Source organism: Ambystoma mexicanum, chromosome 10, assembly GCF_040938575.1.
Source record: "Ambystoma mexicanum isolate Mex_15411 chromosome 10, UKY_AmexF1_1, whole genome shotgun sequence".
NCBI lineage: Eukaryota > Metazoa > Chordata > Amphibia > Caudata > Ambystomatidae > Ambystoma > Ambystoma mexicanum.
The window spans coordinates 664,883,762-664,910,125 of NC_090932.1; positions in this window are offsets into that span (position 1 = coordinate 664,883,762).

The following is a 26,364-nucleotide window of genomic DNA, read 5'->3' on the forward strand; positions in this document are numbered from 1 at the left end:
CGATGGATCTCACTTCAGAGGTCCCTGCCTGGTCGAATCTCTCCTTCAAGCAACGGTCACCCAACTCAATGCTCCTGGCAATCTCAGTGGCCTCCTCCAAAGATGGGTTCTTGGATTGCCACAGTCTCTGTTGAATTGGTGGATTAGCGACATTCAGCACCAGCTGGTCTCTGAGGTATTCATTTCCGACGCCAGTGAAGTTGCAAGTCGACATGAGTGTCCTGAGAGACGCAAGGAAGGCCTCAACAGTTTCACCTTTCAATTGTTTTCTGGAGAAAAATCTATACCTCTCCATGACGACGTTTGTCTTGTTGCCGAAATGTTTGGATAATTTAGCCAGTGCGTTTTCATATTTGCGGTTGGCGTTGGCGTCACCCCCTGCATCATCTGGCTCAGGAAGCACCCTGAATATCCTGAGGGCTTCTGCCCCAGTACAGTTAAGTAGAGTCGCCTCTTTGAGGTCATCGCTGAATTTGTTACCACCAATGGCCCTCAGGTAAACCTGAAAGCCATCTATCCACTGTTCCCAGGGACATGTGGGAGTGCCAGGACACGGAAGAAACTTGATTGGTGGAGGAACACTCTGCATGGCGGTGCACAAAGAAGACGCCCTATGAGATCAAGTGGGGCTGCGAGGGATAGTTCCGGCTTACAGGTGATGGACAAGTGGCTGCGTGTGTGTCCTACAGGCTAGCCCTCTGGATGCATGCCGTGGTGCGCTTCGGTAGAAACCTGCGTAGGTGGGGCACAGCACGTTGTGCACAGCTATGGATGGAGATGAGATGCCTATGGAATATTTTGTGCTGCAAAGTCTCCAGGTGTCAGTATAATGAATGGGTCTCGGCATGGACTGTGACCTCACAATGGGCTGACATGTAGGATGGCTGGTCCTAGAAAGTCTTTAATGGAATGTCCAGATCGGGTTCTGAAATTGGATCACAATGGCAGCAATGAAGGCTTGAAGCAGAGTGAAAGTTCCTGAAATTCCTTCTTGCTGCGTGCGCACAGCAGGGCAACAAAGTGGCAGCTTTTGAAAGAGAGACAACGTTCTAATCAGGACAGCGGTGTCAGTTTCAATGGCAAATGAGGTGTATCTAATTAAAGCTCAAAAGCTCAAACAACCAACAACAAAAAAAAAAATGCGTGCGTTTGTATGAAAACGCGTGCGTTTGCGTGACAGTTAAAAAATCTTGGTTATGTCCTTCCTCCCCCCACCTCTGACCTGATGGCTTGACAGCTGTTCTGCTGCATGGAGCACCGTGAAGCCGAATTTTATGAGATGTGCGCCGCTCTGAACTCCCAGCAGGGAGGAGCGGCGCCCTTCACTGGCCTCTCTCGTGTCTCGTCTGGCAGCCGGGTGGGGAGGGGTGCGGCGCAGGATGCAGTGGGAGCGATGGGTATAAGATGGGGCAGGCAGGAGCATGGAACGTGAACCGCTCCGGGGGCCTTATGGGGTGTTCCTCGTCGCCATTTGAATTAATGAGGAGACAACCCAGGAAAGCTTTGTATAAGCTTTAATGAAAGGCCCCCGGTGGGTGGGCTACTATGATGTGAAATGAATTGAACACTCTGAGTGAGAGCGTTCAATTCAAACATTCCACACTGACGTAAGGTCAGTGTGTACATATTATAACAGCCCTTTGTGTTAGCATCCACGTCCGCAGTGTTTCAAAGAATCATGCAGAAACTATTTGCGGGCATCCAAGGGGTTGAGTGCTTTCAGGATGACATTTTGGTCTGGGGCAAGTGTTGCGGCGAGCAAGATAGGAGAGTGTTGCAGGTGATGGAAGTACTGAGAAAGTGTGGCCTCACTGTCAAATTAAGCAAGTGTAAGGTAGGTGTACCCAGTGTAACGTATCTAGGACATATCTTAGATGTGGAGGGGATTCATCCCAAGGAGGACTTAGTGAAAGCATTGAAGGATGCTCCCACTCCTGTGAGCAAAGAACAGCTCAGGTCGTTCATGGGCCTCGCCAAATATTATAGCCCCTTTGTGCCTTCCTATGCTGACAAGACTGTCAGCATGAGAGCCTTGCTTAAGAAGGGCGTTCGCTTTGATTGGTACGGTGAGTGTCAAATGGAATTTGACAATTTGAAGAAGGAGGTTGATCAAGCTCCTGTGCTAGGTTCGTTTTCTCCCTGCAGGAAAACTGTTCTTACTGTTGATGCCAGTGAATATGGTATTGGTGCTGTTTTGGAACAAGGGGATGGTAGCGAGTTTCGCCCTATTGCTTTTGCCACCAGAGTACTGAGAGATGCAGAATAAAGATACGCAGTCATAGAAAGGGAGGCTCTGGCCACGGTGTGGGGTTCGAAACACTTTAGAACCTTTTTATGGGGAGTGGAATAGACCCTTCGCATGGATCATAAGCCTTTGGTGCATGTTCTGACCACGAAAGGGCTGTCACTTTCCTCATCTAGAATTATGAGGTGGATGGCGGACATGAGCGAGTTCAACTTTAGGATTGAATATGTCCCCGGTGTGAAGAATGCCGTAGCAAACTGTCGCAGTTTCCTTGCGCTGGAAGTGTTGGTGAGGTGCACAAGGTGGATCAGGATGAGTGTACCTTGGTAGCAAGTGTTGTTCCTGCTGTTGGTGAGCAGGTGTGGAGCGAGGAGTGTGCCCGCGATCCCATGTTGATTGAGATCAAGTCAGCTCTCAAAAGTGGGATTTTGAGTAACAGCTTGTCCAAACTCTATGGTCATGTATGGCATGAGTTGTCAGAGGGCCCCTGGGCTGTTGCCAGGGGTCAGAGGTTAGTTCCACCAGAGTCGCTTAAGGGCAAGCTAGTGCCGTTGGCCCACAAAGGTCATTTGGGGAGGTCAATGACCAAGAGGAGGTGGAGAGAGTTGTATTGGTGGCCTAGGATGGATGGTGACATGGAAGATGTGGTAAGGGACTGCACGGCGTGCTCTGCGATAGACAAGAGTAAGGCTCCATCTCCCCAGCCTGTGTATCCCATGGAGGTGCCGGAAGAGGTGTGGTCGAAAGTGGCTGTCGATTTAATGGGCCTGATGGATGCCTTGGGTGGGGGTCTTAGGTTTATAGTGGTCATGGTTGATTACACTTCCAGATGGGTTGGGGCCACTGCATTGTCCACTGTGGCGGCTGAGAAAGTTGTGGAGTTTCTGAGTACGGTTTTTGACAGGGAAGGGGTACCAGCCGGCAGTGTTACTGATAACGGGGTACAATTCATGCCCGATTGTATGCAGGAGTTTTTGAGGAGTATGGGCATCCGTCATCACAGGGTCTCACTATACAATCCAGAGGCTAATGGTCTTGTGGAGCGAATGAATCGGTTTGTGAAAGGGGCTATACAGCTAGCTCTGGCTAATGGTCTCCCGTGGAGGAATGCGGTTTCTGAGGCTCTTAAGGCATACAGATACACTACTTCAGCACCGCCAAGTACCGGAAAGTACTGTTTACTGTGGATCTCTGCTGGAGCATTGTCGGAACGCTGTGGATTTCTATATCTCTGTTGTGCGCAGAGAACTTTCAACGCTGTGTTTGCGAACGCCCTCAAAGAGGAGGTCTTATTGTGCAACGCCAACTTGCCTGACCCTGCGAAGGGAAAAGAAGGTGTTCCTAGTGAGCGGTGGCTTCGCCCCCTGCGTGCTGATGCCCACTCAAACCTCACCAAATACCTATAACCCAGCGCACCCGCGCGCGCACCGCCAAGTACCGGAAAGTACTGTTTACTGTGGATCTCTGCTGGAGCCTTGTCGGAACGCTGTGGATTTCTATATCTCTGTTGTGCGCTGAGAACTTTCAACGCTGTGTTTGCGAACGCCCTCGGAGAGGACGTCTTATTGTGCAACGCCAACTTGCCAGACCCTGGGAAGGGAAAAGAAGGTGACTGTGTGTTCACGTTGTGTTCACCTTGTTTGTTTGTATTATGCTATAATAGAAGTAGTGTGCTTAGAACTCTCTTATATTTCTATTTAAAGGTGTTCCTAGTGAACGGTGGCTCCGCCCCCTGCATGGTGACGCCCACTCAAACCTCATCAAATACCCATAACCCAGCGCACCCGCCCGCGCACCGCCAAGTACCGGAAAGTACTATTTACTGTTCAAAGTGCGCGGCGCAGGGCGTTTAGTCAACCGATTTTGCAAGCTTTTTATTGGCAAAAATCCCTTGGTTATTCAGGCCCTATTTTTTGACTGGTAGAACTATTTTCAGGTATCTGCAAGTCCACCATCGACAGAGGATGATTGTAGGCACTATTCCCTTGAGCTCTGGTGATTTAAAAATAGTGTGAGTACTTAAGACTGCTCATATAGGGTGACTGTGGGCATTAGGCCTTTGAACCCTAGGAGGCAGGATATCACATTTCATCTGGAGCATACGAGTCACTGAGCATTGGATAGTTACAGCTGTATAAAGGGTGACTGGGTGTCCCTCAGAGCTTTAATTCCATCGCAGTCTATGTGCTCTTTAAAACAAGATGTGTAGATGAATGTCATCAAAGCACAGTGCTAATTGCGTTTATACCCCCAGCTACACACAGAGTTAAAAGGAGAGTGGGGGTCATTAAGTTACCTATAAACTTGTACAGATCTATCTCTCTGTTGTGACTGCTGTATGTTGTGTTGTTGCCTCGTGGTTAACTAGACATCATAAATTTGAGAGTGGGAGTGTTGGGGTGAGGCATTAGTCTGAAAAGCTGGGCTGTGGTGGTACTTGTTGACGGGTGGCGGCTTTAAGATCACATAGCAGCAGTGTACACTCTTTACAGTGTCAGCCATTGTAGGTTGGTGTTTGAATCTTTGTAGGCCTTCTGGCTATGTCTGCTGGCTTGAAGTTGACCATGAGCCGTGCAATGAGAAGTGGCAATAAGTCTGGTACCCCCTTTAAGGCCCATGTAAAGAATGCAGTGAACAAGCTGACTAATAGTACTCTACCTCTGTTACATTCCTGTAAACAATAATTACTTTCAATGTCGATATCAACAGGTGATGTGTCTTCCGCACTGGATCACGAGGAGGCCTCTAGTTCACTCTCATCGACACCTCAGACCTTTGGAATGGAGGTGCCGGCTAAGGAGGCTCCTCCAGTTCAAAGTCAAGCGTCTTTTTCTGTTCAAGATGCAAATGAGAATCATGTGTAGATAGCTTGTGATCACCCTCAGGTATATGCAGGCAATTTTATGCCAAGGGAAGCCTTGGAGGGCTTGAGCATGTCTCTGATACATCTGTGCTTGCCTCAACTATCATGAGTGAGCTCGGGAAACGGGTACGTCTTTCCCTTGGTCCTTCTTCACCTGCTTCTAGGTCTTATCCTTTTTGCGAACAAGTGCAGTTTCACCTTCCTGAGGAACCTGGCCCTAAAGATCTCGGGGACTCTGAAATAGAATCTTAAGGTATACCCCCTCAGGGATTGGGTGGGGGCACAAACGTGGATTTTGGTGATCAAAGTATTAGACATGTAGATGCTATGAGTTCCTATTTGCCTTTACAGTTAGAGACTCAATCACCATGGAAAGATGAAATTGGTCTTGCTGCCTCCAAAGGGGATGTAAGGTCATCTTCGATACTTGAGGATTCCCCCTTTGACATTTTTCTGCAAGCTGACCCTTTTAAGACCCTTTTAACTGTCCTGTGATTTTGAGAATACTCAATTTGCTTGATAAGGGCCATGAACTAACTAATTGCACCTTAAGGGAAATGCAGGGTTCCCTGGCATTTATGAAAGAAATAATTAGAAAACTAGAAGGCTACATATTGGCTGAGGAGCAATCGAAATGGTATTACTTTTCTCAATTTGAAAAAATGATAGCAAACATTGTTCCAGCCGTTAGCCCTGCTGTCCATATTTCGGCAACACAGTCCAACGGAACGCAAACGGACTATGTAGTATGGAATGTCTATCCTCCACAAAGATCATATTCACAAATGTTGCAAGGAGTAAATACGAGCCTAAGAGAGCATGAGAACAATGAGTCTATTGATCTCTTGGAGCTAGCCAAACTCCATCACGATCGGCTACTCCAGGTGGAACAACTTTTGTTCAACACCCTGACCCTTTCTCTACCCACTTTGAATACAGAGTCTATAAGTGAAGCAATAAGGACTGATATTGGGTCTTCCACCTCTCCGGACAGTCCTTCTGCACTGACTGATATTATTGACTCACAGGCTACCCTTGTGCCTAAAATACCTCTGACGTCAAGCGAGCAAGATGTGGAATTCATAGGTCAAGGGGGGAGGCAATTTATCTCTCGCAAGGCAAGGAAGTATTTTTTGAGAGCACAAAAACGGATAAACCTTGCCAAAACTAACCAAAAGAAAGTGCAAATAAAGGAGAAGTCGGAAATTATTCCGCCATCCCCTAAGGAGGCGGTGTCTGCCCAAATCTGCAACAAAGGCATGGGCACCGACGACCTACCACTAAATCTTATGGAATTGAATGAGGAAAGCAATAAACTTCTCCAAATTAAGGCTCTGAAAAGAGGCAATGTGCAGGTGCTGGCTTCTAAACCTCCTGTGGTTCCCTCCGACAAGTCTCAATCGCAGTTACAGAACTTCTTTCCCACTATTGAAAGTAAGAAAGTGGCTGTATTGCCTCAGAAAGAGGCAAACCGCCTGAATTTATCAAACAAAACAAAAGGGAGCTTGCCTCCAGTGTTAAACAGTGTGGGATGCATAAAGGACTTGGCTTTACAGGATGCTGCCCACTCCACGTTAATAAAACAGGTGGAGTGTGTCGCAAAAACATTGGATACGATTGCATCCACCAAATTGGTAAGCAAAGACCTACAGTATGTCGTAGAGGATGATCCTAGGAAGGGGAACCTAATTGAGTCCCTCACTGACACACTGTCGTTCTTTGATACCCCCAAAGAGATTAATCAAATATTGGGATAGGTGAGTAACCCAGACATTAACAGACTGGCGCGGATCAATAGGTCATTTTTGATGAACACTTTCTTTCAGATTCCGCCCCTACGAAATTTGGCAAATAAAGACCTGGATTGGGTAAAATTAGCACCACACAACAATTTAAGAGTGCTGTGTAAAGTTCAATCGCAAATAATTACCAAACTGATTTTGGACTTCAAGGAGAATTTTGAGTCTTTGGGTCTTTTTCCATATTTGTTTAGGAATATGGAGAGTGCATGCTCATTTTTAAACTTTGTCACGCCTGCAACTAGCAATCAGTTTATGGGAGCCTTAGTGTCGGTCGCTAATGAGTCCCATAGCAAGGAACTATTACTGGAGTTGGCATCGTTGTCTCAGGCGCTAAGTGGCCTTTCATGGTTGGATCCTCTGAGTAAAGTGGCGGAAGCTATGAAAGTAGATGTACCAAACTCATAACCACTGAGTATTGACGTTGCATCCTGGAACTGCTGTGGCATGAAAAATTTCATGACTTGGCATGAACGGGTTGGGGCGCGCCAGACTACTGAAATTTTTGTATTGCAGGAAACGATGGCCTTGCATGCAATTGAGTTAGATGGTTATGTATATTTTAGTGTTCCTGCGAGGCGCAGTCACTTAGGTAGACCCAGTGGGGGCACCGCAAATCTTATTAAGAACAGTTTGAATGCAACAACACACCTAGCGGCCAAATCTGACATCTTTATAATGGTCAAAACGATAATATCTGGTAGCAAGATACAAGCATTCCTTTTGTTTTCAATTTATTAGAATCCCAGTGCTGCTTCCCTTGACTCTGCACTAGCTGAGCTAAATTGTACTCTAACCAATGCGTCATTGCTTTTTCCAAAGCATGAAATTTTAATTGGTGGGGATCTGAACTCACATTTGGGTCTAGACGGTGACATGACACCGTCGAATAGTTACCATACATATGCACAGCAGTCCCGTAGGAGAGGTAAGGTATGGGCCCAGTTCTTTGAAGCCTGGGGCATCTATCCAATTTTACATGGGACTAATAGTTGCAACGTTTCTTGGCAGTGTGCCAATTCATCTTCACTAATCGATTATGTGCTAGCATCAGCTGCATGTTCAGGACTGCTCGACCTCATCCTAATTTTGAAGGTGGGTTATATCCATAATATGTTGAGCACAAGGCATTAAGGAAAAGCCGTATGTGATTGCGTGTCTGTTGTGCCGTTTGAAAGTGACACACACGCTCTTTCAGTAAGATGACATCCTAACACATGTCGGAGAATGGTCTTCTTAGTAAACAGAGACCTGGTGGTTCCCCGTGAAGCACAGTTATCTGTAGATGCTATGGAAAAAGTTAATGATTGAAATATGTTGATGATCCATGGGCACTTGATGAGTCTATCTAAGGAACTTCTCGGTAAAGATGCACCTAATGCTGTCCGCGCATATAAGTCTGAAATTGCGAATTTGAAAAGTCAGAAAAATCATGAACTTCGGTTGGCAAGAGGATTTTATGATAATGTAGCCTTATATAAGGTAGCAAAAAATGTAATCATGTCACGCTATAAAAAAAGGGTAAAAGAGGTGTGTTATGTTGCCCATAATTGTGCAAACCAAATCATGATCGAACATATATGTAAGGGAAACATCAGAGAAATGTGGTCCATCCTAAGAAATCCTGCTGGTAAGGCTGACAAGCGCATGTTTGCGACCATTTCCGGACCCCAGTGGCAGTCTTTCTTTGAGAAGAAATACAAACTGCCTGCCCAGCACCTCAGGCTGGAGTCTATTAAACCCCAGTTGCAATGTCCCGAAACATACCCTTGGGAACTTAAAGATGTAATTTGGGCAATAGCGCAATTGAAGTTTTCCAAAGCAGCAGGACCGGATGGGCTCCCGCCTTGCGTCTTTAAGGACGACCCGCATTTTTGGGCTAGGTACCTGCTCTCGTGGTACAATCTAATTTACAAAACTGGCAGAATACCTCCCTCCTGGATGATGGCAATAATAATCCCCATCCACAAGCAGGGTTCCCTAGACGATCCTGGTAACTTCAGGCCTATTGCCCTAATTGACACTGCAGCAAAAATCTATGCTTGCTTAGTTCTGTGTGAACTGGAGAAATACATCACGGCAGCTGGCATTCTCTCCAAAGCCCAGGTGGAATTTCGCAGGGCTATGAGTACACAACTTAATGCGTCAATTCTTGCCCATTTGTTAACATCATCATGCACCTGGACAAAGTGCCCTATCTACATAGCATCATTAGACCTATCGTCTACATTTCATAATGTCCTTCGAAACCGCCTTTGGTGGAAAATGATGTCCTGTGTTATTCCCTCCCATCTGATAGCGACCATTGCGGCTCTGCATCAAAATACATCATATAGGGTATGTATCAATGCAGAGGGTCTCCTATCTGACAGTATTCCCATGGGGATCGGTGTGAAGCAAGGTTGTAACTTGGCCGCCGTACTTTTCAATCTGTACTTGGCCGATATAGAGAATATATGGGAAGGAACCAACATTTTTCCGGTCTGTCTGGGCAAGCTACGTCTAAATTGGTTGGCATTTGCTGACGACATTATTCTGTTTGAGAAAGTACATTTCAGGTTACAAAATAAATTGAATCTTTTTCAAGAATATTGTGAGTTAAACAACCTGACAATCAATTCGGTCAAATCACACATTATAGTCTTTACGGCAAATAAGAAAACCCAGAGGTTCAAGTATACTGTGAATACCACACCCATTAACATCTTGGGTGAGATCACATATTTGGGATATCATTTATCAAACAGTATGTCAGTTGGCAAATGGCACGCAATTCTGGATATCAAGTTGAATCAGCTGCTTGCTCAGATGAGAATTATTCTCACTCGGCATTGCAAGTACTCATCCCTTTGATACACTTCTACATAATGAAAGTAGAGTCTATCTTACTGTATGGTTTGGATGTTTGCTTATTGAATATGATCCCTTCATTAAACCAACTACAAGGAAAGATCTGGAAAAAGGTTTTAGGTCTTCCGGTGTATGTGCCAAATTCCATCTTGATACACGAGCTAGGCTTATGCTCCCTGGCTGACAAATATGAATGGCGTATGCTCACTAGCTATATGAAAATCTTGTCTCCACCGTCTAACTCCCTCTATGAGGATTTTAGGAGAATGTTACATGTGAATTATCCGTCATCTATTTCTTAATTTCAAGAACGCATGACTCAAGTTTTATGCACCCTGAATATGTCTAAGCAAGACTTAATTGACTTTCCCGGGGTGTGTAAACTTCGGTTCTTTAGGAATGCATGGACACGAAATTCTGACTTAATTGCAGGTTATCCATCATTTAACTCCTACGCCAAATTTAGACACGGGATTACTCCACATTTGCCCTACATAATGTGTTTTCCTGATACGAATGCCAGAAGGACCTACATGAGATTCCGTCTGGACCTTATCCACACGGGCTGTCGCATTAGGAACTGGTCCTGTTATAAAGAATCTGGGAAGTAGGACCATTGTAGATTCTGTGCCAGAGCGGATGAGTCAGAAACTTTAGAACATCTACTTATGCACTGTGTGCATTTTGAAGCACATAAGCTCACCTGTTTTGGATCTTTCTTGGGGTCTAACTCTCGCTATGAATGCAACTTGGTCTGGTTGTGAGGTATGTGGGGGATCGGTAATGCTATCATCTTGACGACAGTCAGACTTGTGAATATAATTGAGGATGCCTTGCGGATGCTTAATGGCAGCTTGCATATTGTGAACAATAAAGGGTCTGTAACATTGTGACTCCTCTTCTGTATGTGAACTTGATTGCTGGTACTGACACCATTGTTAAAGATGTAATTTAGCATATTGTGAATATTGAAGGGTTTGTAACATCGTGATTTCTTTTCTGCATGTGAGCAACTTGAATGCTGGCACTGACATCAGTAACAATGAGGCAATTTTCATTTTTATGTCTTGACTTTTGTTTTTTAATCGAAAGCACTACCGATATTGTATGTTGAAAGCATTATATTTTAGAAACATTTTAGAAACATTATGATTTTATGTTATTGAGGTGTTGTCTCGTTGTACTTGAGACGTGCTGGAAAATGAACTTTGTGATCGATGTTAGTAAGTGTGTTATGATTTGTGGTTTAATTTGAGTAATGAATTATGTGTTGACTTGTAAACAATAAATTGTTTTGTTGAATCGTGTGTTGATTTTACCTTTTGTTATATTAGGCACAGTGAGAATTTGGTTATGTACACCAGTGTCTATGTATTTGGTAACATTTTTGTAAAGGTGTAAATTAATTTTTACTACCAAAAACAATAATACATTCTTTTAAAAAAAAAATACTACTTCAGCTCTTACAGGGCATTCCCCGTTTGAGCTGATGTGGGGAAGGAAACCTGGTTCGAAATTGAGGGTGCCTGCGTTGGGTGGTGGTACCCATTCACAGGTCGACATGCAGGAGGTTTTGAATCGAGTGCGAGGCAAGCAAGAGTCATTCATGCAGAAACAGCTGGTGTGTAGGAAGCCCCTGTCAGTGAAGGTAGGGGATAGCGTCCAGATCAGAAACCCGAGGTTTGTGCCCAAGGTTTGTAGCAAGTATATACAACCTCGGGTGGTGATAAAGACTGGGTGAGGATATGTAAAGCTTGATGATGGGTCCAGGTGGAGCATGAGGCAGGTGGTGGTGGTAGGAAGGGCCCAAGGGCCCTATGTAGAAAAGAAGACCATGGAAGACTATGGAATTATGGGTCACTCTGTTGTGGCTTCCGATGTTCCTTCTGGGTGATCTGATTTCGAGGTAACTATGAATCCTAATCTTGATTTTACTGGTGGTGATGTTGGTGTGCCGTCATGCTCTCATGGTGCTGGTGCAGATTCTGTTCCGGGTGGGGGAACAGTTGTTTGGGGGTGGTGCCAGTGTAGACACAGAGTTTACTGACACTTCGACTCTTTCTTCCCCGCTCAACAGTCACCCCATCCGAGAGAGGAAATTACCGTCCAAATTTAAGGATTACGTTTTAGGTGCCATAGTACGGTAGATTTCTTCTGTTGTTCTTTCCTTCTCGCCTCTCCCTTCTTTCCCATGGTTCTTGATCGAATGGGTGTGTTGTTATCAGTGTGTGTGAATGTTGGGTTGAATGGGGGTGCGTAGTGATGAGTTGGGGAATGTTACGCTGTTTTTTTCGTGTGATGTTATGGGGGAAGAAGTGTTGTAATATGTTATTTAGTTTGGTGGAATCCTGCCAAGGTAGGATTCCACTTCTGCTGTATACTCTTGTTTACTTACGTGATGAGGGTTCTGTATTCCACAGTTAGCAGTTGGAGTGGTAATGGTGGAGTCCTGCTGGGCTCAGGCTGGCTACAATAAAGCTACTCTCCAACCCTCCCGGTGTGTCGACTTCTTTCTTACACATGCTCTTGACTGTAACCTCCTCTAATCTATTTTCTAAAGTTTTCACACATTTCTCAGTGTGTTCAACCTCTTTGGCCATGCGTACAACCATCTCTGAAGGTGGGTCATTTTCGGTCCAGTTTCTCTCGTACTTTGCTACTGTTACATTCTAACATAAATTGATCCCTTAATCATTCATCTAATTGTTCATTAAATTTGCATGTCTGGCTAACTTCCTAAGAGGTGTGAATTATTGTTCAACACTTTTAAAAAAAATAAAAATATATATATTATTATTCTTGTCTTGACAGTTTTAATATCCTCTGATATTATGATCTTTTTCTGGTATACTTAGTTTACTCTGTCCACTCCTGTTTTAATCTCTGCGAAATTTGAAGAAAAGAAAAAGAATTAACGTTTTTTTTAACTAAGAAACCGCGACAAGGAAGAGCATGATGTCCCTATGAGGATGCTGGGCCTTGCCTGTCAAAATGGCCTCACGTTGCATGAGGATACCTCACGTTGCAAGGTACTTTTTGCTAATGTATAACCCAATGGCAGGAGAGTCATAATGGGTTTTAAAAAACAGCGATTTCTTTATATGCTGTGCGGTGTGCCCCGGGTTGCTTAATGTTCAGGAGGGACTGCACGGTTTGGGGCCTCTCACCTGTATGGTCCAGAGGCCACTGCTGCTTCCTCTGTCCTTCTCTGTGTTATTGGCTTGGCATCACACTGTGGAATCCTCGTCGCCACTTGAAGTATGCCTAATGCAGCATGAAGAGTATGCGGACACAGAGAAACATTTGGAAGGGTTTATTGTATAAAGGTAAGTAAACGTATTGTAAAAGTGGATATGAATGATACTGCGGCTCCTTCTGTCTCTCATCTCCTAACCGTCGCTCTCTCACTCCCTGTGTTCCCCAGTGGAATCCTTCATACCCACGTTCTGTGATTCTACACGATTCTACGGTGGGGTTTCTAGGCAGAGCAGTTTAGATTTCAGTCGGGTTCAGGGAATGGAGAACAGCAGACATTGATTTGATAATGCTTGGATGGTCCGAGTCTGTGTAGGGGAACTGGAGACAGAACGGAACTTCTTTCTGGGCAACCAGGGCCTTTGCTGCTACTTCCTGTTATCCATCAGCATTCACTAGATGTTAGCATTATTCTTTGTATTTTGTTTAAGCAGGCAGAATGCAGTGAGAGGGTTGATGAGACTTCTCTCCACCCATGATTTGTCTGTGTCAATCTGAGACTTTCTGGCCGATTCATGGAATTAATGTGCGCCGAAAAAACGGTGCACGCGTGCGAAAACGTGCGATTCGCAGTGAAATAGCGAAAATCGCAGTGCAAGTGCGATTATCGCACAGAAAACATTGCACATCAATTCATGGAAGTCCGTGCACGCGCAAAATGTGGGATGTGCGCTGAAAAAGTGTGCAGTGCACGCTGGCGCACGCTGGCGCACAGGTCATCGAACGCTGTGCGATAAGGCCACAGCGAATTCGCACATAGCGCGGCGCACATAACAAAAGTAGGCGTAACACGGGGCGTCACACGCAGAATGGGGAACAACTCGTGAAAATGTGGGTGTCACAGGGAAGTACAGGAGGCAAGTGCGCAGAACGCCCACACGCTCGCCTATAACACGTATTCATGGAATTGAATAGGGAAAAACAGCGCACGGCCAAAGACGCGCACAGGCCCATACATGTCCGCCACACGAAAGCAGGCAGTAGCGTTCCTGTGCAGGAAAAAAATGTGCGCCAAAGTCCTAAACGCGCGTGTGCGTGTATTACAGAGGTGCGCGAGATGTTTCACACGCGATCGGGCTAGGGGGAGCGTGTGCGTGTATTCCAGAGGTGCGCGAGAAGTTTCACACGTGATCGGGCCTGGGGGAGCGTGTGCGTGTATTTCAGAGGTGCGCAAGTAGTTTCACATGCGATCGGGCCTGGGGGAGCGTGTGCGTGTATTTCAGAGGTGCGCGAGAAGTTTCACACGCGATCGGGCCTGGGGGAGCGTGTGCGTGTATTTCAGAGGTGCGCAAGAAGTTTCTCACACGCGATTGGCCTGGGCGCGTGTATTTCAGGGGTGCGCGAGAAGTTCCACACGCTATTGGCCTGGGCGCGTGTATTTCAGGGGTGCGCGAGAAGTTCCACACGCGATTGGCCTGGGCGCGTGTATTTCAGAGGTGCGCGAGAAGTTCCACACGCGATTGGCCTGGGCGTGTGTATTCCAGAGGTGCGCGAGAAGTTTCACACGCGATTGGCCTGTGCGTGTGTATTTCAGGGGTTCGCGAGAAGTTCCACACGCGATCGGGCCTGGGGGAGCGTGTGCGTGTATTTCAGGGGTGCGCGAGAAGTTACACACGCGATCGGGCCTGGGGGAGCGTGTGCGTGTATTTCAGAGGTGCGGGAGAAGTTCCACACGCGATTGGCCTGGGCGCGTGTATTTCAGAGATGCGCGAGAAGTTCCACGCGCGATTGGCCTGTGCGCGTGTATTTCAGGGGTGCGCGAGAAGTTACACACGCGATCGGGCCTGGGGGAGCGTGTGCGTGTATTTCAGAGGTGCGCGAGAAGTTCCACACGCGATTGGCCTGGGCGCGTGTATTTCAGGGGTGCGCGAGAAGTTTCTCACACGCGATTGGCCTGGGCGCGTGTATTTCAGGGGTGCGCGTGGTTTTACACGCGATCGGGCCTGGGGGAGCAGGGTACCACTCACCGTCTGCCTTGCATGTAGAAGAACGCGTAGCCAACACCCACCCGCTGTGAAGTAATAGCGTGTGAACCCCAACGCCTGCAAAACACACGCACCGCACCCCACGAAAAGCAACGCCCGTGCGCGATACGTCACAGACATGCATACGCGCTAAGGGCCTTTGGTCCAATGGAATCGCATATGCGTGCTGACGCGCTTACGCGCTAAGGGCCTTTCCTCGATTCACACGCTGACGTGCAGAATTTTCACGTGCCAAATCACTCCGTATCAAGCTGGCCACGCGTAAGCACACGGAAGACCACGCTCCTGCCCAAAAGGCCGAATTACTGCCCCCCAGAGCCCCGAGCAGCCTCCCACGAGCCATCTGCTGCTGCCTGCCTGCCTGCTGCCACCGTGCCCTGCCATTTGGTGCCTGCACATCAGCCATCTGCAGGGGTCCAGTTGCTGTGTCCACCCCTGCTGGAACTGAACACTCCCGACTGGGATACCATCGCTCCACAGCCCAGCCCGAGGACCCAGTTGCCCACCCACGCCTGCCTCGGGGGTCGCCATGTCGGGGCAAACACCATCCGAGACCACTGGCGACCCCCAGCCAGAGGGGCAGAGGGCCACCAGCTTCAGTCAGAAGGAAGTTGGTGTCCTGGTGGAGCTTGTCCTGGGGCATTATGATGCCCTCTTCGGATCACCACGCGCCGACAAGGAAGGACGGGACAGGATATGGGACGACTTTGTGGTTGCCATCAACGCGGAGGGGGTGGCAACCCGCAACATCAAGCAAGTCAAGAAGCGCTGGGAGGACTTCAGGTCCAGGACCCTCATAAAGGCCCGGCGCCTCGTGGAGGGGGGCCGGGGCAGCATGAGTACCATCCAGCTGAGGGTCCTGGAACGCGTACGCCCAGCGCTCCATGCCCAGATCCTTGAGAGGCAGACCCGTCTGGAGTCGAGCGGTAAGTGGCCAAGCATTGCTGTGTGAGACAGGGCATGTTGCAGCGTGCTGGTTGTCTGATACTTGCCTGTATGTGGGACATAGGCCATGAACGCGTGTGTGTGTGCAGGGACATCATGGTCATGCATGTGAGACCAGTAATGTGTGAAGCACATGGTTGGTGTATGTGTTTAAATGTAACATGCGGAGCCCTATGCGGAATGGACACATGAGAGCATGCCAGTCTCTGTTCCTGGACATGGGTGTGGGTGAGGGATGGGTGCTGATGCCATGTACATGTATGGTGTCCATGTCTGTGTTTCTGACCTGCGTGTCTGTGACTTGTGGATGCCATGGATGCATGACACATGTCTGTGACAATGTTCAGATTCACTGATGCAGCCTAGTTATCCTTGCATCCACTGTTTCTGGGGTGTACGAGTCCAGATGGATGAAAGTACGTTGAAGTGTGTGCATGTGATAGGCATGACCCATGATGCATGTGAGTCCAAAAACAACATTGTATGCTTCAAGAGTCCCTTGGATATGTTTGCTTATGTCCATAGCATGCGCCATGCCTGTTACTGCATGTGTTTTGCCTGCACTGACCCATGTGTTATGGAGGGACATGATGGAAGTGATATTTGACAGTGGCACTCATCTGCTATTGCTTCCTGTCTAGGGGACCATTGTACAGTACCCTGATGCTTGTGTTCTATGTCTCCCTCTACACAGCGCAAAGTGAAGAAGAGGGCGGAGACAGCGCTGTGGAGCTAAGCGGCGGGGATGCCCCCACGGCTGCAGCGGAAGACGGTGTGGAGCCATCCAGGTTGTTGGTTTCCACAGAGGAGGAGGAGGCCGCTACTGAGCCGCACATGGGGCCTGGTGGGGGCATCCCTGCTGGTGCAAGTGGTGCAGTCCAGGGGCAGGAGGCAGCACAGGTCGCTGTGGAGGTGCCTGTGCATGTCACTGTCCCTGACACTGTGACTGCACCACCATGCACCAGCAGGGATGCCCCATCCCAGGCCCGTTTGCAGGTAGGGGGGATGTCCATGTCATCTGACTCCCCTCCATCTACGGAGGAGGGGACCCCTGGCCATATGGAGAAGGTCCTGATTGTTGTCACGTTGCGCACGGCTGTCATTCGTGATGAGGTGCGTGCTTCCCGGGGGGGGCACGCACGTCATCACGAAGAGCACCATGCCAACGTGGCCCAGTTGGGAGCGGTCATGGTCGGGGGTCTCGTACATGTGTCGGGCACTCTGGCGACCCTCTCCTCCTCTGTGGAGGCTATGCGCCAGTCGTACTCCATGCCGTCTTCCAGCCCAGATGCCACCAGGGCCCCCTGTGGACCTGCCCGACCAATGCAGCCACCTCGGTGGGGATCCCATCCCTGCCACAGTCGGGAGTCGGAGGTCCAGCAGGGGTGGACACACCAGCAACTGGACCCCAGCAGATGGAGGATGTGACGGCATCATCGGGCAGGGCACGTGCACGACGGCGTCAGTGGTTTCCATCAGACTGGATGCCGTCGTGCTGGCACAGGCAGTTGCGTGGGAGGCAGCGGCAGGCTCGACGTGGGAGGCATCATGGCTCGGGGCCATCAACATCAGGGGTGCAGGCATCGGCCGGAGGGCAGGAGAACCCTGGAATGGGACTGGCTTCCGTGTGGGAGCGGTTGGGCCAGCAGATAGGTGTGGAGCGGCAGCGGGCAGAGGAGGAACGGCTCACAATGGTCAGGGCGGAAAACTCCATGCGGAGGGCGCTGAGGCGGGCTGAGTGCCTCGAGGGTCTTCGCAGGGAGTTGGAGCTGGACACTGCATTATCCCTGCGGGACCTCGGGGCCAGGGAACATGCCCGCCTCCAAGCCATTGAACAGGAGTTCGATGATGCTCTGGCCCATGACAACAACCGGTGAGCCGTCGGACTAGCCCGCTGCCCTTGTAAATAGTTATGTAGTTAGTGTTAGGTTTCCTTTGCTTTTTTATTTATTTTGGACCTTTTGGACAATGGGCCACATTTTTGTATATAGTTTTATTTTATTAGGTAGTATTTTTATGTAGGTTTCATTTCTTCAGTTGGGATCATGGACCCTGGTTTGTTTATCTGTATATAGTTGACTGTTGGATTTTTTAATTTTTTTTTGGATTTACCCATGGAGCAATGGTTTTCGGTTTTGTTTTTACCTTGGATTTACTTTCTTGAACTGTGACTTTGGACACCGTTCCTTTGGATTATGATTTGTCGTTTTTCATTATTTTACGGACATGCTGCATTTGGTTTTTGATTCCCATTGTCATTTGTTTATTTTTAATTCCATTTATGCTGTTTTTAATACATTTATTTCATCAAACTTCAATGTGTAGTATCATCTCATTGGTATCATACATATCATGATATGGGTTTTGAGATTCACTGACACCCATTGGGTGTATGTGAGGGCCATGTGTTCATTTCCAAACTTGCTATTGGGGTTCTATCATGTCATTGCCATTTCTAAGTGGGTGGATGCAATACTCAAGTGGGTGTTTTGCATTTGGAGGCTGACCATAAGGGCCAGGGATCTAGATTGTGATGACATGTTGGCTGGGGGACATGTGTGGGGGCCTGCTGGCAGGTGCCCCGCAATGCTGGGGGGTGGGGGTTCAGGGGGACATGAGTGGGACATGAGTGGGGCCTTCTGGCAGGTGCCCCGCAATGCTGGGGGGTGGGGGTGCAGGGGGACATGAGTGGGGGCCTGCTGGCAGGTGCCCCGCAATGCTGGGGGGTGGGGGGCAGGGGGACATGAGTGGGACATGAGTGGGGGCCTGCTGGCAGGTGCCCCGCAATGCTGGGGGTGGGGGTGCAAGGGGACATGAGTTGGTGATCAGTAGTGCAAGGAGACATGTGCCTTTGCTTTGCTGGCGGGCATGCCCATGTTGGGTGGGCCGCCTGCGGGACATGACCAGGGATGCAGGGTAGTCCCCTGTGGTGTGGGCTGCCTGCAGGGGCTGTGGAGGTTGTACAGGGGACACCTGGGAGGACCCACACTGCCAAATCACATGTAGGACTCCCCGGCACCCCTGAAATACACGTACCCTGCTGAAATCGCGTGTGAAAATTCTCGCGCACCCCTGAAATACACGTGCCCTGCTGAAATCGCGTGTGAAAATTCTCGCGCACCCCTGAAATACACGTACCCTGCTGAAAGCGCGTGTGAAAATTCTCACGCACCTCTGTAATACACACGCCCAGGCCAATCGTGTGTGGAACTTCTCGCGCACCTCCGGAATACACGCGCCCAGGCCAATCGCGTGTGGAACTTCTCGCGCACCTCTGAAATACACGCACACGCTCCCCCAGGCCAATCGTGTGTGGAACTTCTCGTGCACCTCTGAAATACACGCACCCAGGCCAATCGCGTGTGGAACTTCTTGCGCACCCCTGAAATACACGCGCCCAGGCCAATCGCGTGTGAAACTTCTCGCTCACCTCTGATATACACGCACACGCTCACCCAGGCCAGATCGCGTGTGGAATTTCTCGCGCACCTCTGAAATACACGCACACGCTCCCCCAGGCCAATCGCGTGTGGAACCTCTCGCGCACCTCTGAAATACACGCGCCCAGGCCAATCGCGTGTGGAACTTCTCGCTCACCCCTGAGATACACGCACCCAGGCCAATCGCGTGTGGAACTTCTCGCGCACCCCTGAGATACACGCGCCAGGCAAATCGCGTGTGGAACTTCTCGCGCACCCCTGAGATACACGCGCCCAGGCCAATCGCGTGTGGAACTTCTCACGCACCTCTAAAATACACGCGCCCAGGCCAACCGCGTGTGGAACTTCTTGCGCACCTCTGGAATACACGCGCCCAGGGCAATCGCGTGTGGAACTTCTCGTGCACCTCTGAAATACACGTGCCCAGGCCAATCGCGTGTGGAACTTCTCGCGCACCCCTGAAATACACGCACCCAGGCCATTCGCGTGTAGAACTTCTCGTGCACCCCAGAAATACACGCACACGCTCCCCCAGGCCCGAACGCGTGTGAGACTTCTCGTGCACCCCTGAAATACACGCACACGCTCCCCCAGGCCAGATCACGTGTGGAACTTCACGATCGCATGTAGTACTTCTCGCGCACCCCTGAAATACACGCGCCCAGGCCATTCGCGTGTAGGAACTTCTCGCGCACCCCTGAAATACACGCACACGCTCCCCCAGGCCAGATCGCGTGTGAAACTTCTCACGCACGCGTGTTCCCGACACCCGTAATACTCGTTCCCTGCTTTGCGTTTGCTGTTTGCCAGTCCGGTAAACTGGTACAGGGTTGCCGCAGCCCTTTGCGATGGTTTTGCGATCTTGATGGCTTTTCCTTGCGCGAGGGCGTTCTTGGGGGCATAACTGGCGCTGCTGCAGGGTCGCTGCGCCACTCTGCGCCACGTCTGCTTTTGGAGGCGAGAATCCATGAATACGCTGTGCGCGGAAATTGATTTTATCGCACGTGGCTGGCGCAGACATTCGCACGGGCACGCTGTGCGCCAGCCGCGTGTGACACTTTTGTGAGGAATTACATGAATCGGCCTGTTTGCCTTTGAACGATTCACCCTTGTGAGAGAAATATTGCATTAGTGGCATGCTATGTGGGTCCTAAATGACATGTGTAAGGCACTCCAGTCTGCATGTGTTGTCAAGGGAACTATCATGGAAGCAGAAAATTAGTTTCACATATTAGCCGAGGATTCCTTTTCCTCAACAAAGCCCAGGCATGGAGGTTCCCACCTATGAGACAGCAACCCCTGTCTAGTTAAACATTTTTCAACTGGTTATGATATGATGTAACATTTTATTTATATTGCGCTTGTACACAAGTGTTTCAGAACGCGACCAGACAAAGGGAGGGGAACAGTGGAGAACAAAAACAACGATCTTACTAGGCCCAGTGACATTGAGAACGTGCAGGTGCATGGGGAAGGGAAAAGAGGGAAAGTGCATGGAAGGGGGGAGAAATTGGAAAGTGCAGAACAGGGGAGAGAACAGAATAAATAACAATACTTGAAACAAATAAATAAATAAAGTCGATAAACAGTGGTAGTGCAGCTGGCAAGTGAAAAAGTGCTAGGTTAGTCAGATAGGGGGATAGGGAGTATCAGATAATTGCAGAAGAAGAGTGGGTGGGGGACTGTATGGGTACAGATACAGGCCTTAGTGCAAGGGGTGGCCCAGGGGCAGTGCAGGAGGGTGGCAGGGTGAGCAGGTACCAGGGCCCGAAGGACAGAGGGTGGCCAGGTGCATGGTGCCACGAGAGAAAGCAAATCAACAGGGGAGAAGAGTGGCAAAGGCAGAAGCAAAGAGGAAGGTCTTGAGGTGCTTCCGGAACCGGATATGGTTCTTCTCAAGTTTCAGAGTGGTAGCGAGGCTGTTCCAAAGGGAGGCCCCAGCCAAAGACAGAGATCTACCCCCAGCTCGTTTCTTTGAAAAATGATTGACCCTGAGTTAGACGTGGAGGAGCGAAGGGCTCGAGAGGGGAGGTATTTACAGAGGGATAGTTGTTTTGGACCCAGGCCCCAGAAAATCCTTGTGGACAATGCAGAGGGTTTCAAATGTAATCATTGCATCCACTGGGAGCCAATGAAGGGATTTCTGCGCTGGAGAGAAACGATCCCAGGGCTTGAGGCCATGGACAAGTCTTTCAATCCTGTTCTGGATTAGTTGTAAAGGGCGGAGAGTGGAGGCAGGTACATTTAGAAAGAGGCTGTTACAGTAGTCCAACCTAGAGAGAAACAGGGCTTGGGAGACAGTGGGGGTCATTCCGAGTATGGTGGTAGTCATGGCGCTATTTGCGCCATGACTGCCTCCCATACCGCTACCAACTCCGGTTTGGTTGAGTGGGGACTTACCGGTGTAGTCCGACCTTTGCGGGATCGGTAAATCCCTACTGAAAATGCCATTCCCCATTCCCAATTGATCCCCCATAGGGCTCAATGGGAATGGGGAGGGCGCAAAAATACGGGCTCGCGTATGTCAAGTCCATTATTTGCGCCCTGGTCCCTTAACAGGTCCCGTCCATTATGCCTGGTCAGACCAGGCGTTACTGGTGGGACCCGCTAAGGGACCTTGTAGTAGGGCGGTAAGGGATTACCGGCACCGGTCTCCTTACCGGTGCCCGGTATCCCTTACCGCCCAGCTCAGAATGAGGCCCAGTGAGCATCTGAGGGAAGGAGAGGAAAGGCAGAAGACCTCTAAGGAGGTGCAGTAAGAAGTTTGACTTTTTGGAGACGTCAAAGATGTGTGCAGAGAAGGAAAGTGTGGAGTCAAAATGACCCTGAGGTTCTTATCTTTGCAGGTAGTGGCAGAAGGAGGGCCAAGGGAGGCCGGCCTGAGAGTCATTGTCAAATACTCCAACGGCCAAAGATGAGGTGGAATAGAGTTTTATACTTCATCAGTAAAACATGCTATCATGCAGGCTGCAAATATGATTTACTGTCTGTATTATGCTATGTAATTTGACTGTGAGGTAGCTGTTAATCTAAAAATTACACTGTACTATGCTAGTGCATTCTGGGAAATGTAGATGTGGTTTGGTTTAATGAATGTAATGCATTCGATTACAATTTCTGTAGAAAGAAGTTCAATAGATGCACTGTCAGGAGTCACATGCAGACCTCCTCTCTACGTTTATTGGGGGACCCATATGTTGCAATGAGGCACGTGCTGGGAAGGGTTCCCTGTAGGCGGCAGCGCAGAAGAAGGAAATGTAAACGTCAAGGCACCTGGTCCTTTTAAGCGAAAAACTATAAGTTGGATCAGTGAAACGGGTTAACTCTGGCAGAATTTAGAACATATCATCTTTTATTTAAATTGTTTTGTTACAAAAATATATCATTAATTACATAAAAACTCTAAAAAAATCAACAATTCATCATCTCTTTCATACCTTCATACAATCCCCATTCTGACATATCTATCTAAAAAAAACATCAAGTGATACCCAATGCTTAATTTTTAGTAGAACATCTATTATTGCTGTTTGTTAACATTTTTCAGCAATGACCCAGTCCATAGTTTCAAGTGTCATTGTATAACTGGTATGATGTTTGACCAGATATCGTATTTCTAGAGAAAAGCGTCGACACGTGTTTCGGTCAGAGACCTTCTTCAGGACGTTGGGCAGGAGGACACTTCTCCGCCCTATTATATACTTGTATGGGCCAAAGTTCAATCTAAAAACAATAAGAAAAACCAGAATGTCAACCCTATTTCTTTTAAGAGGTGACGCATTAGTGTCACATTTGTGTCAAAATTAAATCGAGACACTCGCCTTACTCACCCCCAAGAAGCAATTCCTAGGATCGTGAGAAAGGACCCACAGGATTAATCCTCCACTGGTCTCGGTATTTATATCGAGCCTGTGGAATCAACACATACCAAAAACACACTTAATTTTTATTCCATGAATCAAAACGAGACTTGTAACTATACATCTGTCAAGCTAAGAATGATATATAAAAAAGGCCACTTACACCTATCTGGTGGCACAAGGAGCAACTCGTGCGAAGACTGCACGGTTATGTAGGTCGGACGTGCACTGGTGTATTGCAAGCACTAAATCCTCACTGGACCCATCAACAACTGCAATAAAATTAAAAATATACGGATTAGCCCCCGTAAATCACACGGTGTCACTTTGTTTTCTAATATATGATCACCATCGTGCTGGACTCATCTGTTGTCAACATTATACTCGGAGTACCGATGCTCTAGCCTTCTTTCACATGCTGCTTACCCCCGTGAGAACATTATACTCGGAGTGCCATCACTGAAAACATCTCAGCCTACTGGTAAACTATACCACACTCATATAAATAACATGAGTTACATGTTGTTTTTTACACTACGTATGCCCTCGCCATACTGCCATCGTTTAAATCATGCCTATTATTGCACATACTTCTTACCTCAGTCCAGTCAATCAGCAACCATAAACAGGAGAACCACTGCTCCGGACGGCGTTCAATTCGCGCGTAACTGCCGACTCAATCGGAAGCAATGGACATAGAAAAGGGGACCAGCTAATATCCTTATGAATAGACACAAAAAAGGGACTCTCTCCGGGCAAACCACTAGTGTCACGCAACCAGACTGTGTATCCAAAACGTGGGTAATCAATGGATGCGTATATCCACTCATTTTAGAAAAATGGACGCTCCATGGTTCTGTGTCTCGAACCCCATGCCCGGCTGATCGACAATGGTCGACAATGGTCGATCACGTCTGGGCGGGCTCTAAAATCGTGGTGAATACACATGCACGATGCTTGAAATATATTAGCCCTTATCCTACTGTAACACAGCTTGATTTTAGGAACTGGGTGCTTTGTTGAAGTACTGCGTCTAGCAGATAAAGATTGTCATACACACAATTTCTATGACGCATCACAAAACAAATTCATAGGTCATACATAACCGGCTGACTAGAAAACTGACTAAGAGAATTCAATACTATTCATAAATGAACCTGTATTATTCATTATCTGCGGTATATACATCAATAGCAAAGATGTTAATTGCTTATAACACATGTTAATTGAAAAAAAGATGGAAAATGTTAATTATTTGTAACAAGAGTGTTCCACTCTACTGAAACATTCAGTCCTTCCTTTACGGTATTCAAAGTGTGAATCCATTTCTGTTCTGTACGATGTAATATTGTACTAATGTCCCCCCCTCTCATATTACTCCTAATATGTTGGAGTACGAACCATCTCATTTCTGTATCTTTATGTTTCATTTTCAAAAAATGGTCGACAAGCGGTTTATCTGTCACACCATTCCTGATACAGCTCCTATGTTCTGATATTCGTTGTCGTACTTCACGTGTGGTCTTACCAACATATAGGAGTTGACAGGGGCAACTGATAATATAGATCACGTTTTTTGTCAGGCAATTAGTGTGGCAGTTCATCTTCCACACCTTTTCGCCATATTTGAATTCCTTTTTGGTTACTGTTAGAGGGCATGCTACACACTTGCCACATTTATAGTGGCCCAATATGGGGGACAACCCCCACTGTGTATTGATGGTGGTAGCTCTCTTCGGTTCTCTATACGTATGCACTAATCTCTGTCTTAGATTCTGATTGCGTTTAAATGCATACATTGGTTTCTGAAATAATGACCCCGGGTGTTTTACAAGATTCCAGTGTTTATTGATTATTCTCTTTATGTCAACGCTCACTGGATTAAAAGTTGTAACACACACTAAACGTTCATTCTTCTGTTTTTCTCGAGGGGTAAGACAAATTTCTCTATTTGTATTTTCCGCTCTTTTAAGTTGGTCTTTCACCAACCTTCTCGGGTACCCCCTCTTTTGTAACCTTCCTTTTAGTTGTTCCGCATGGATCTTGAATTCATCTCTTACAGAGCAGTTCCTTTTGATACGTAGGAACTGACCGTAGGGTAAGTTCTGACGTAAACTCGCTGGATGGAAGCTATTAAAATGCAGTAAGGTGTTTTTATCTGTGGGCTTTCTGAATAGGGTAGTCGTGAGATAATTCCCAGTTTTTTTGATCACAAGATCCAGGAAACTCACCTGTAGATAACTATATTCAATGGTGAATTTTATGTGAGTATCACATTGGTTCAGCCAAGTATGAAATTCGTGAAGGGATGCAGCTGTCCCTTTCCAAATTAGAAAAACATCGTCAATATAACGGTGCCATATATTTAGATGGCCACTCAGAGTGGGATGGCTAGTGAGTAGATTATGTGGTCCCACAATAAACTTCTCCTCATAATCAGCCATATATAAATTGGCAACGTCGGGAGCAAAAGTGGCACCCATGCTTACCCCTCTCTCTTGTTTATAGAGTTGGTTCTTGAACAGGAAGAAATTTTCAGTCATTGCCAGCCTAATACATTCCTGTATAAACTCAGTAGGGGGCAAATGAGGTCTCATTCTTTGATTTAAAAAGTGGCCTAGCACTTGTAGACACTCTTGTTGTGGAATAGCCGTGTATAATGACTCTACATCCATGGTCACCAAAATATCGCCCTCCTCAATTTGGACTCCTTGGATGATGTTGATCATATGAGTCGAGTCTTTTACATATGAAGGCATAGCCTGCACAAATGGTTTTAGAAATATCTCCGCATAAACTGAAAGTGGCTCTAAAAGGGAGTCTATTGCTGACACAATAGGTCTCCCGGGAGGTTTTGTAGAGTTTTTATGAATTTTGGGTAGTGTGTAGAATGCGGCCTTCCTAGATCCAGTTTTATTAAGAAACCGTCCTTCTTCCACACTAATCCATCGTTCATTTATTGCATGATTAGTTAAACTTTTTATTTCTTCTTGCAGTCTTACCGTGGGGTCCCTCGCTAATTTTTTGTAAGAATTTTTATCTTCCAATAATCGTGTACATTCTGCTTCATACATATCTGTATCGAGTATGACAATCCCGCCACCCTTATCGGCGGGTTTTAT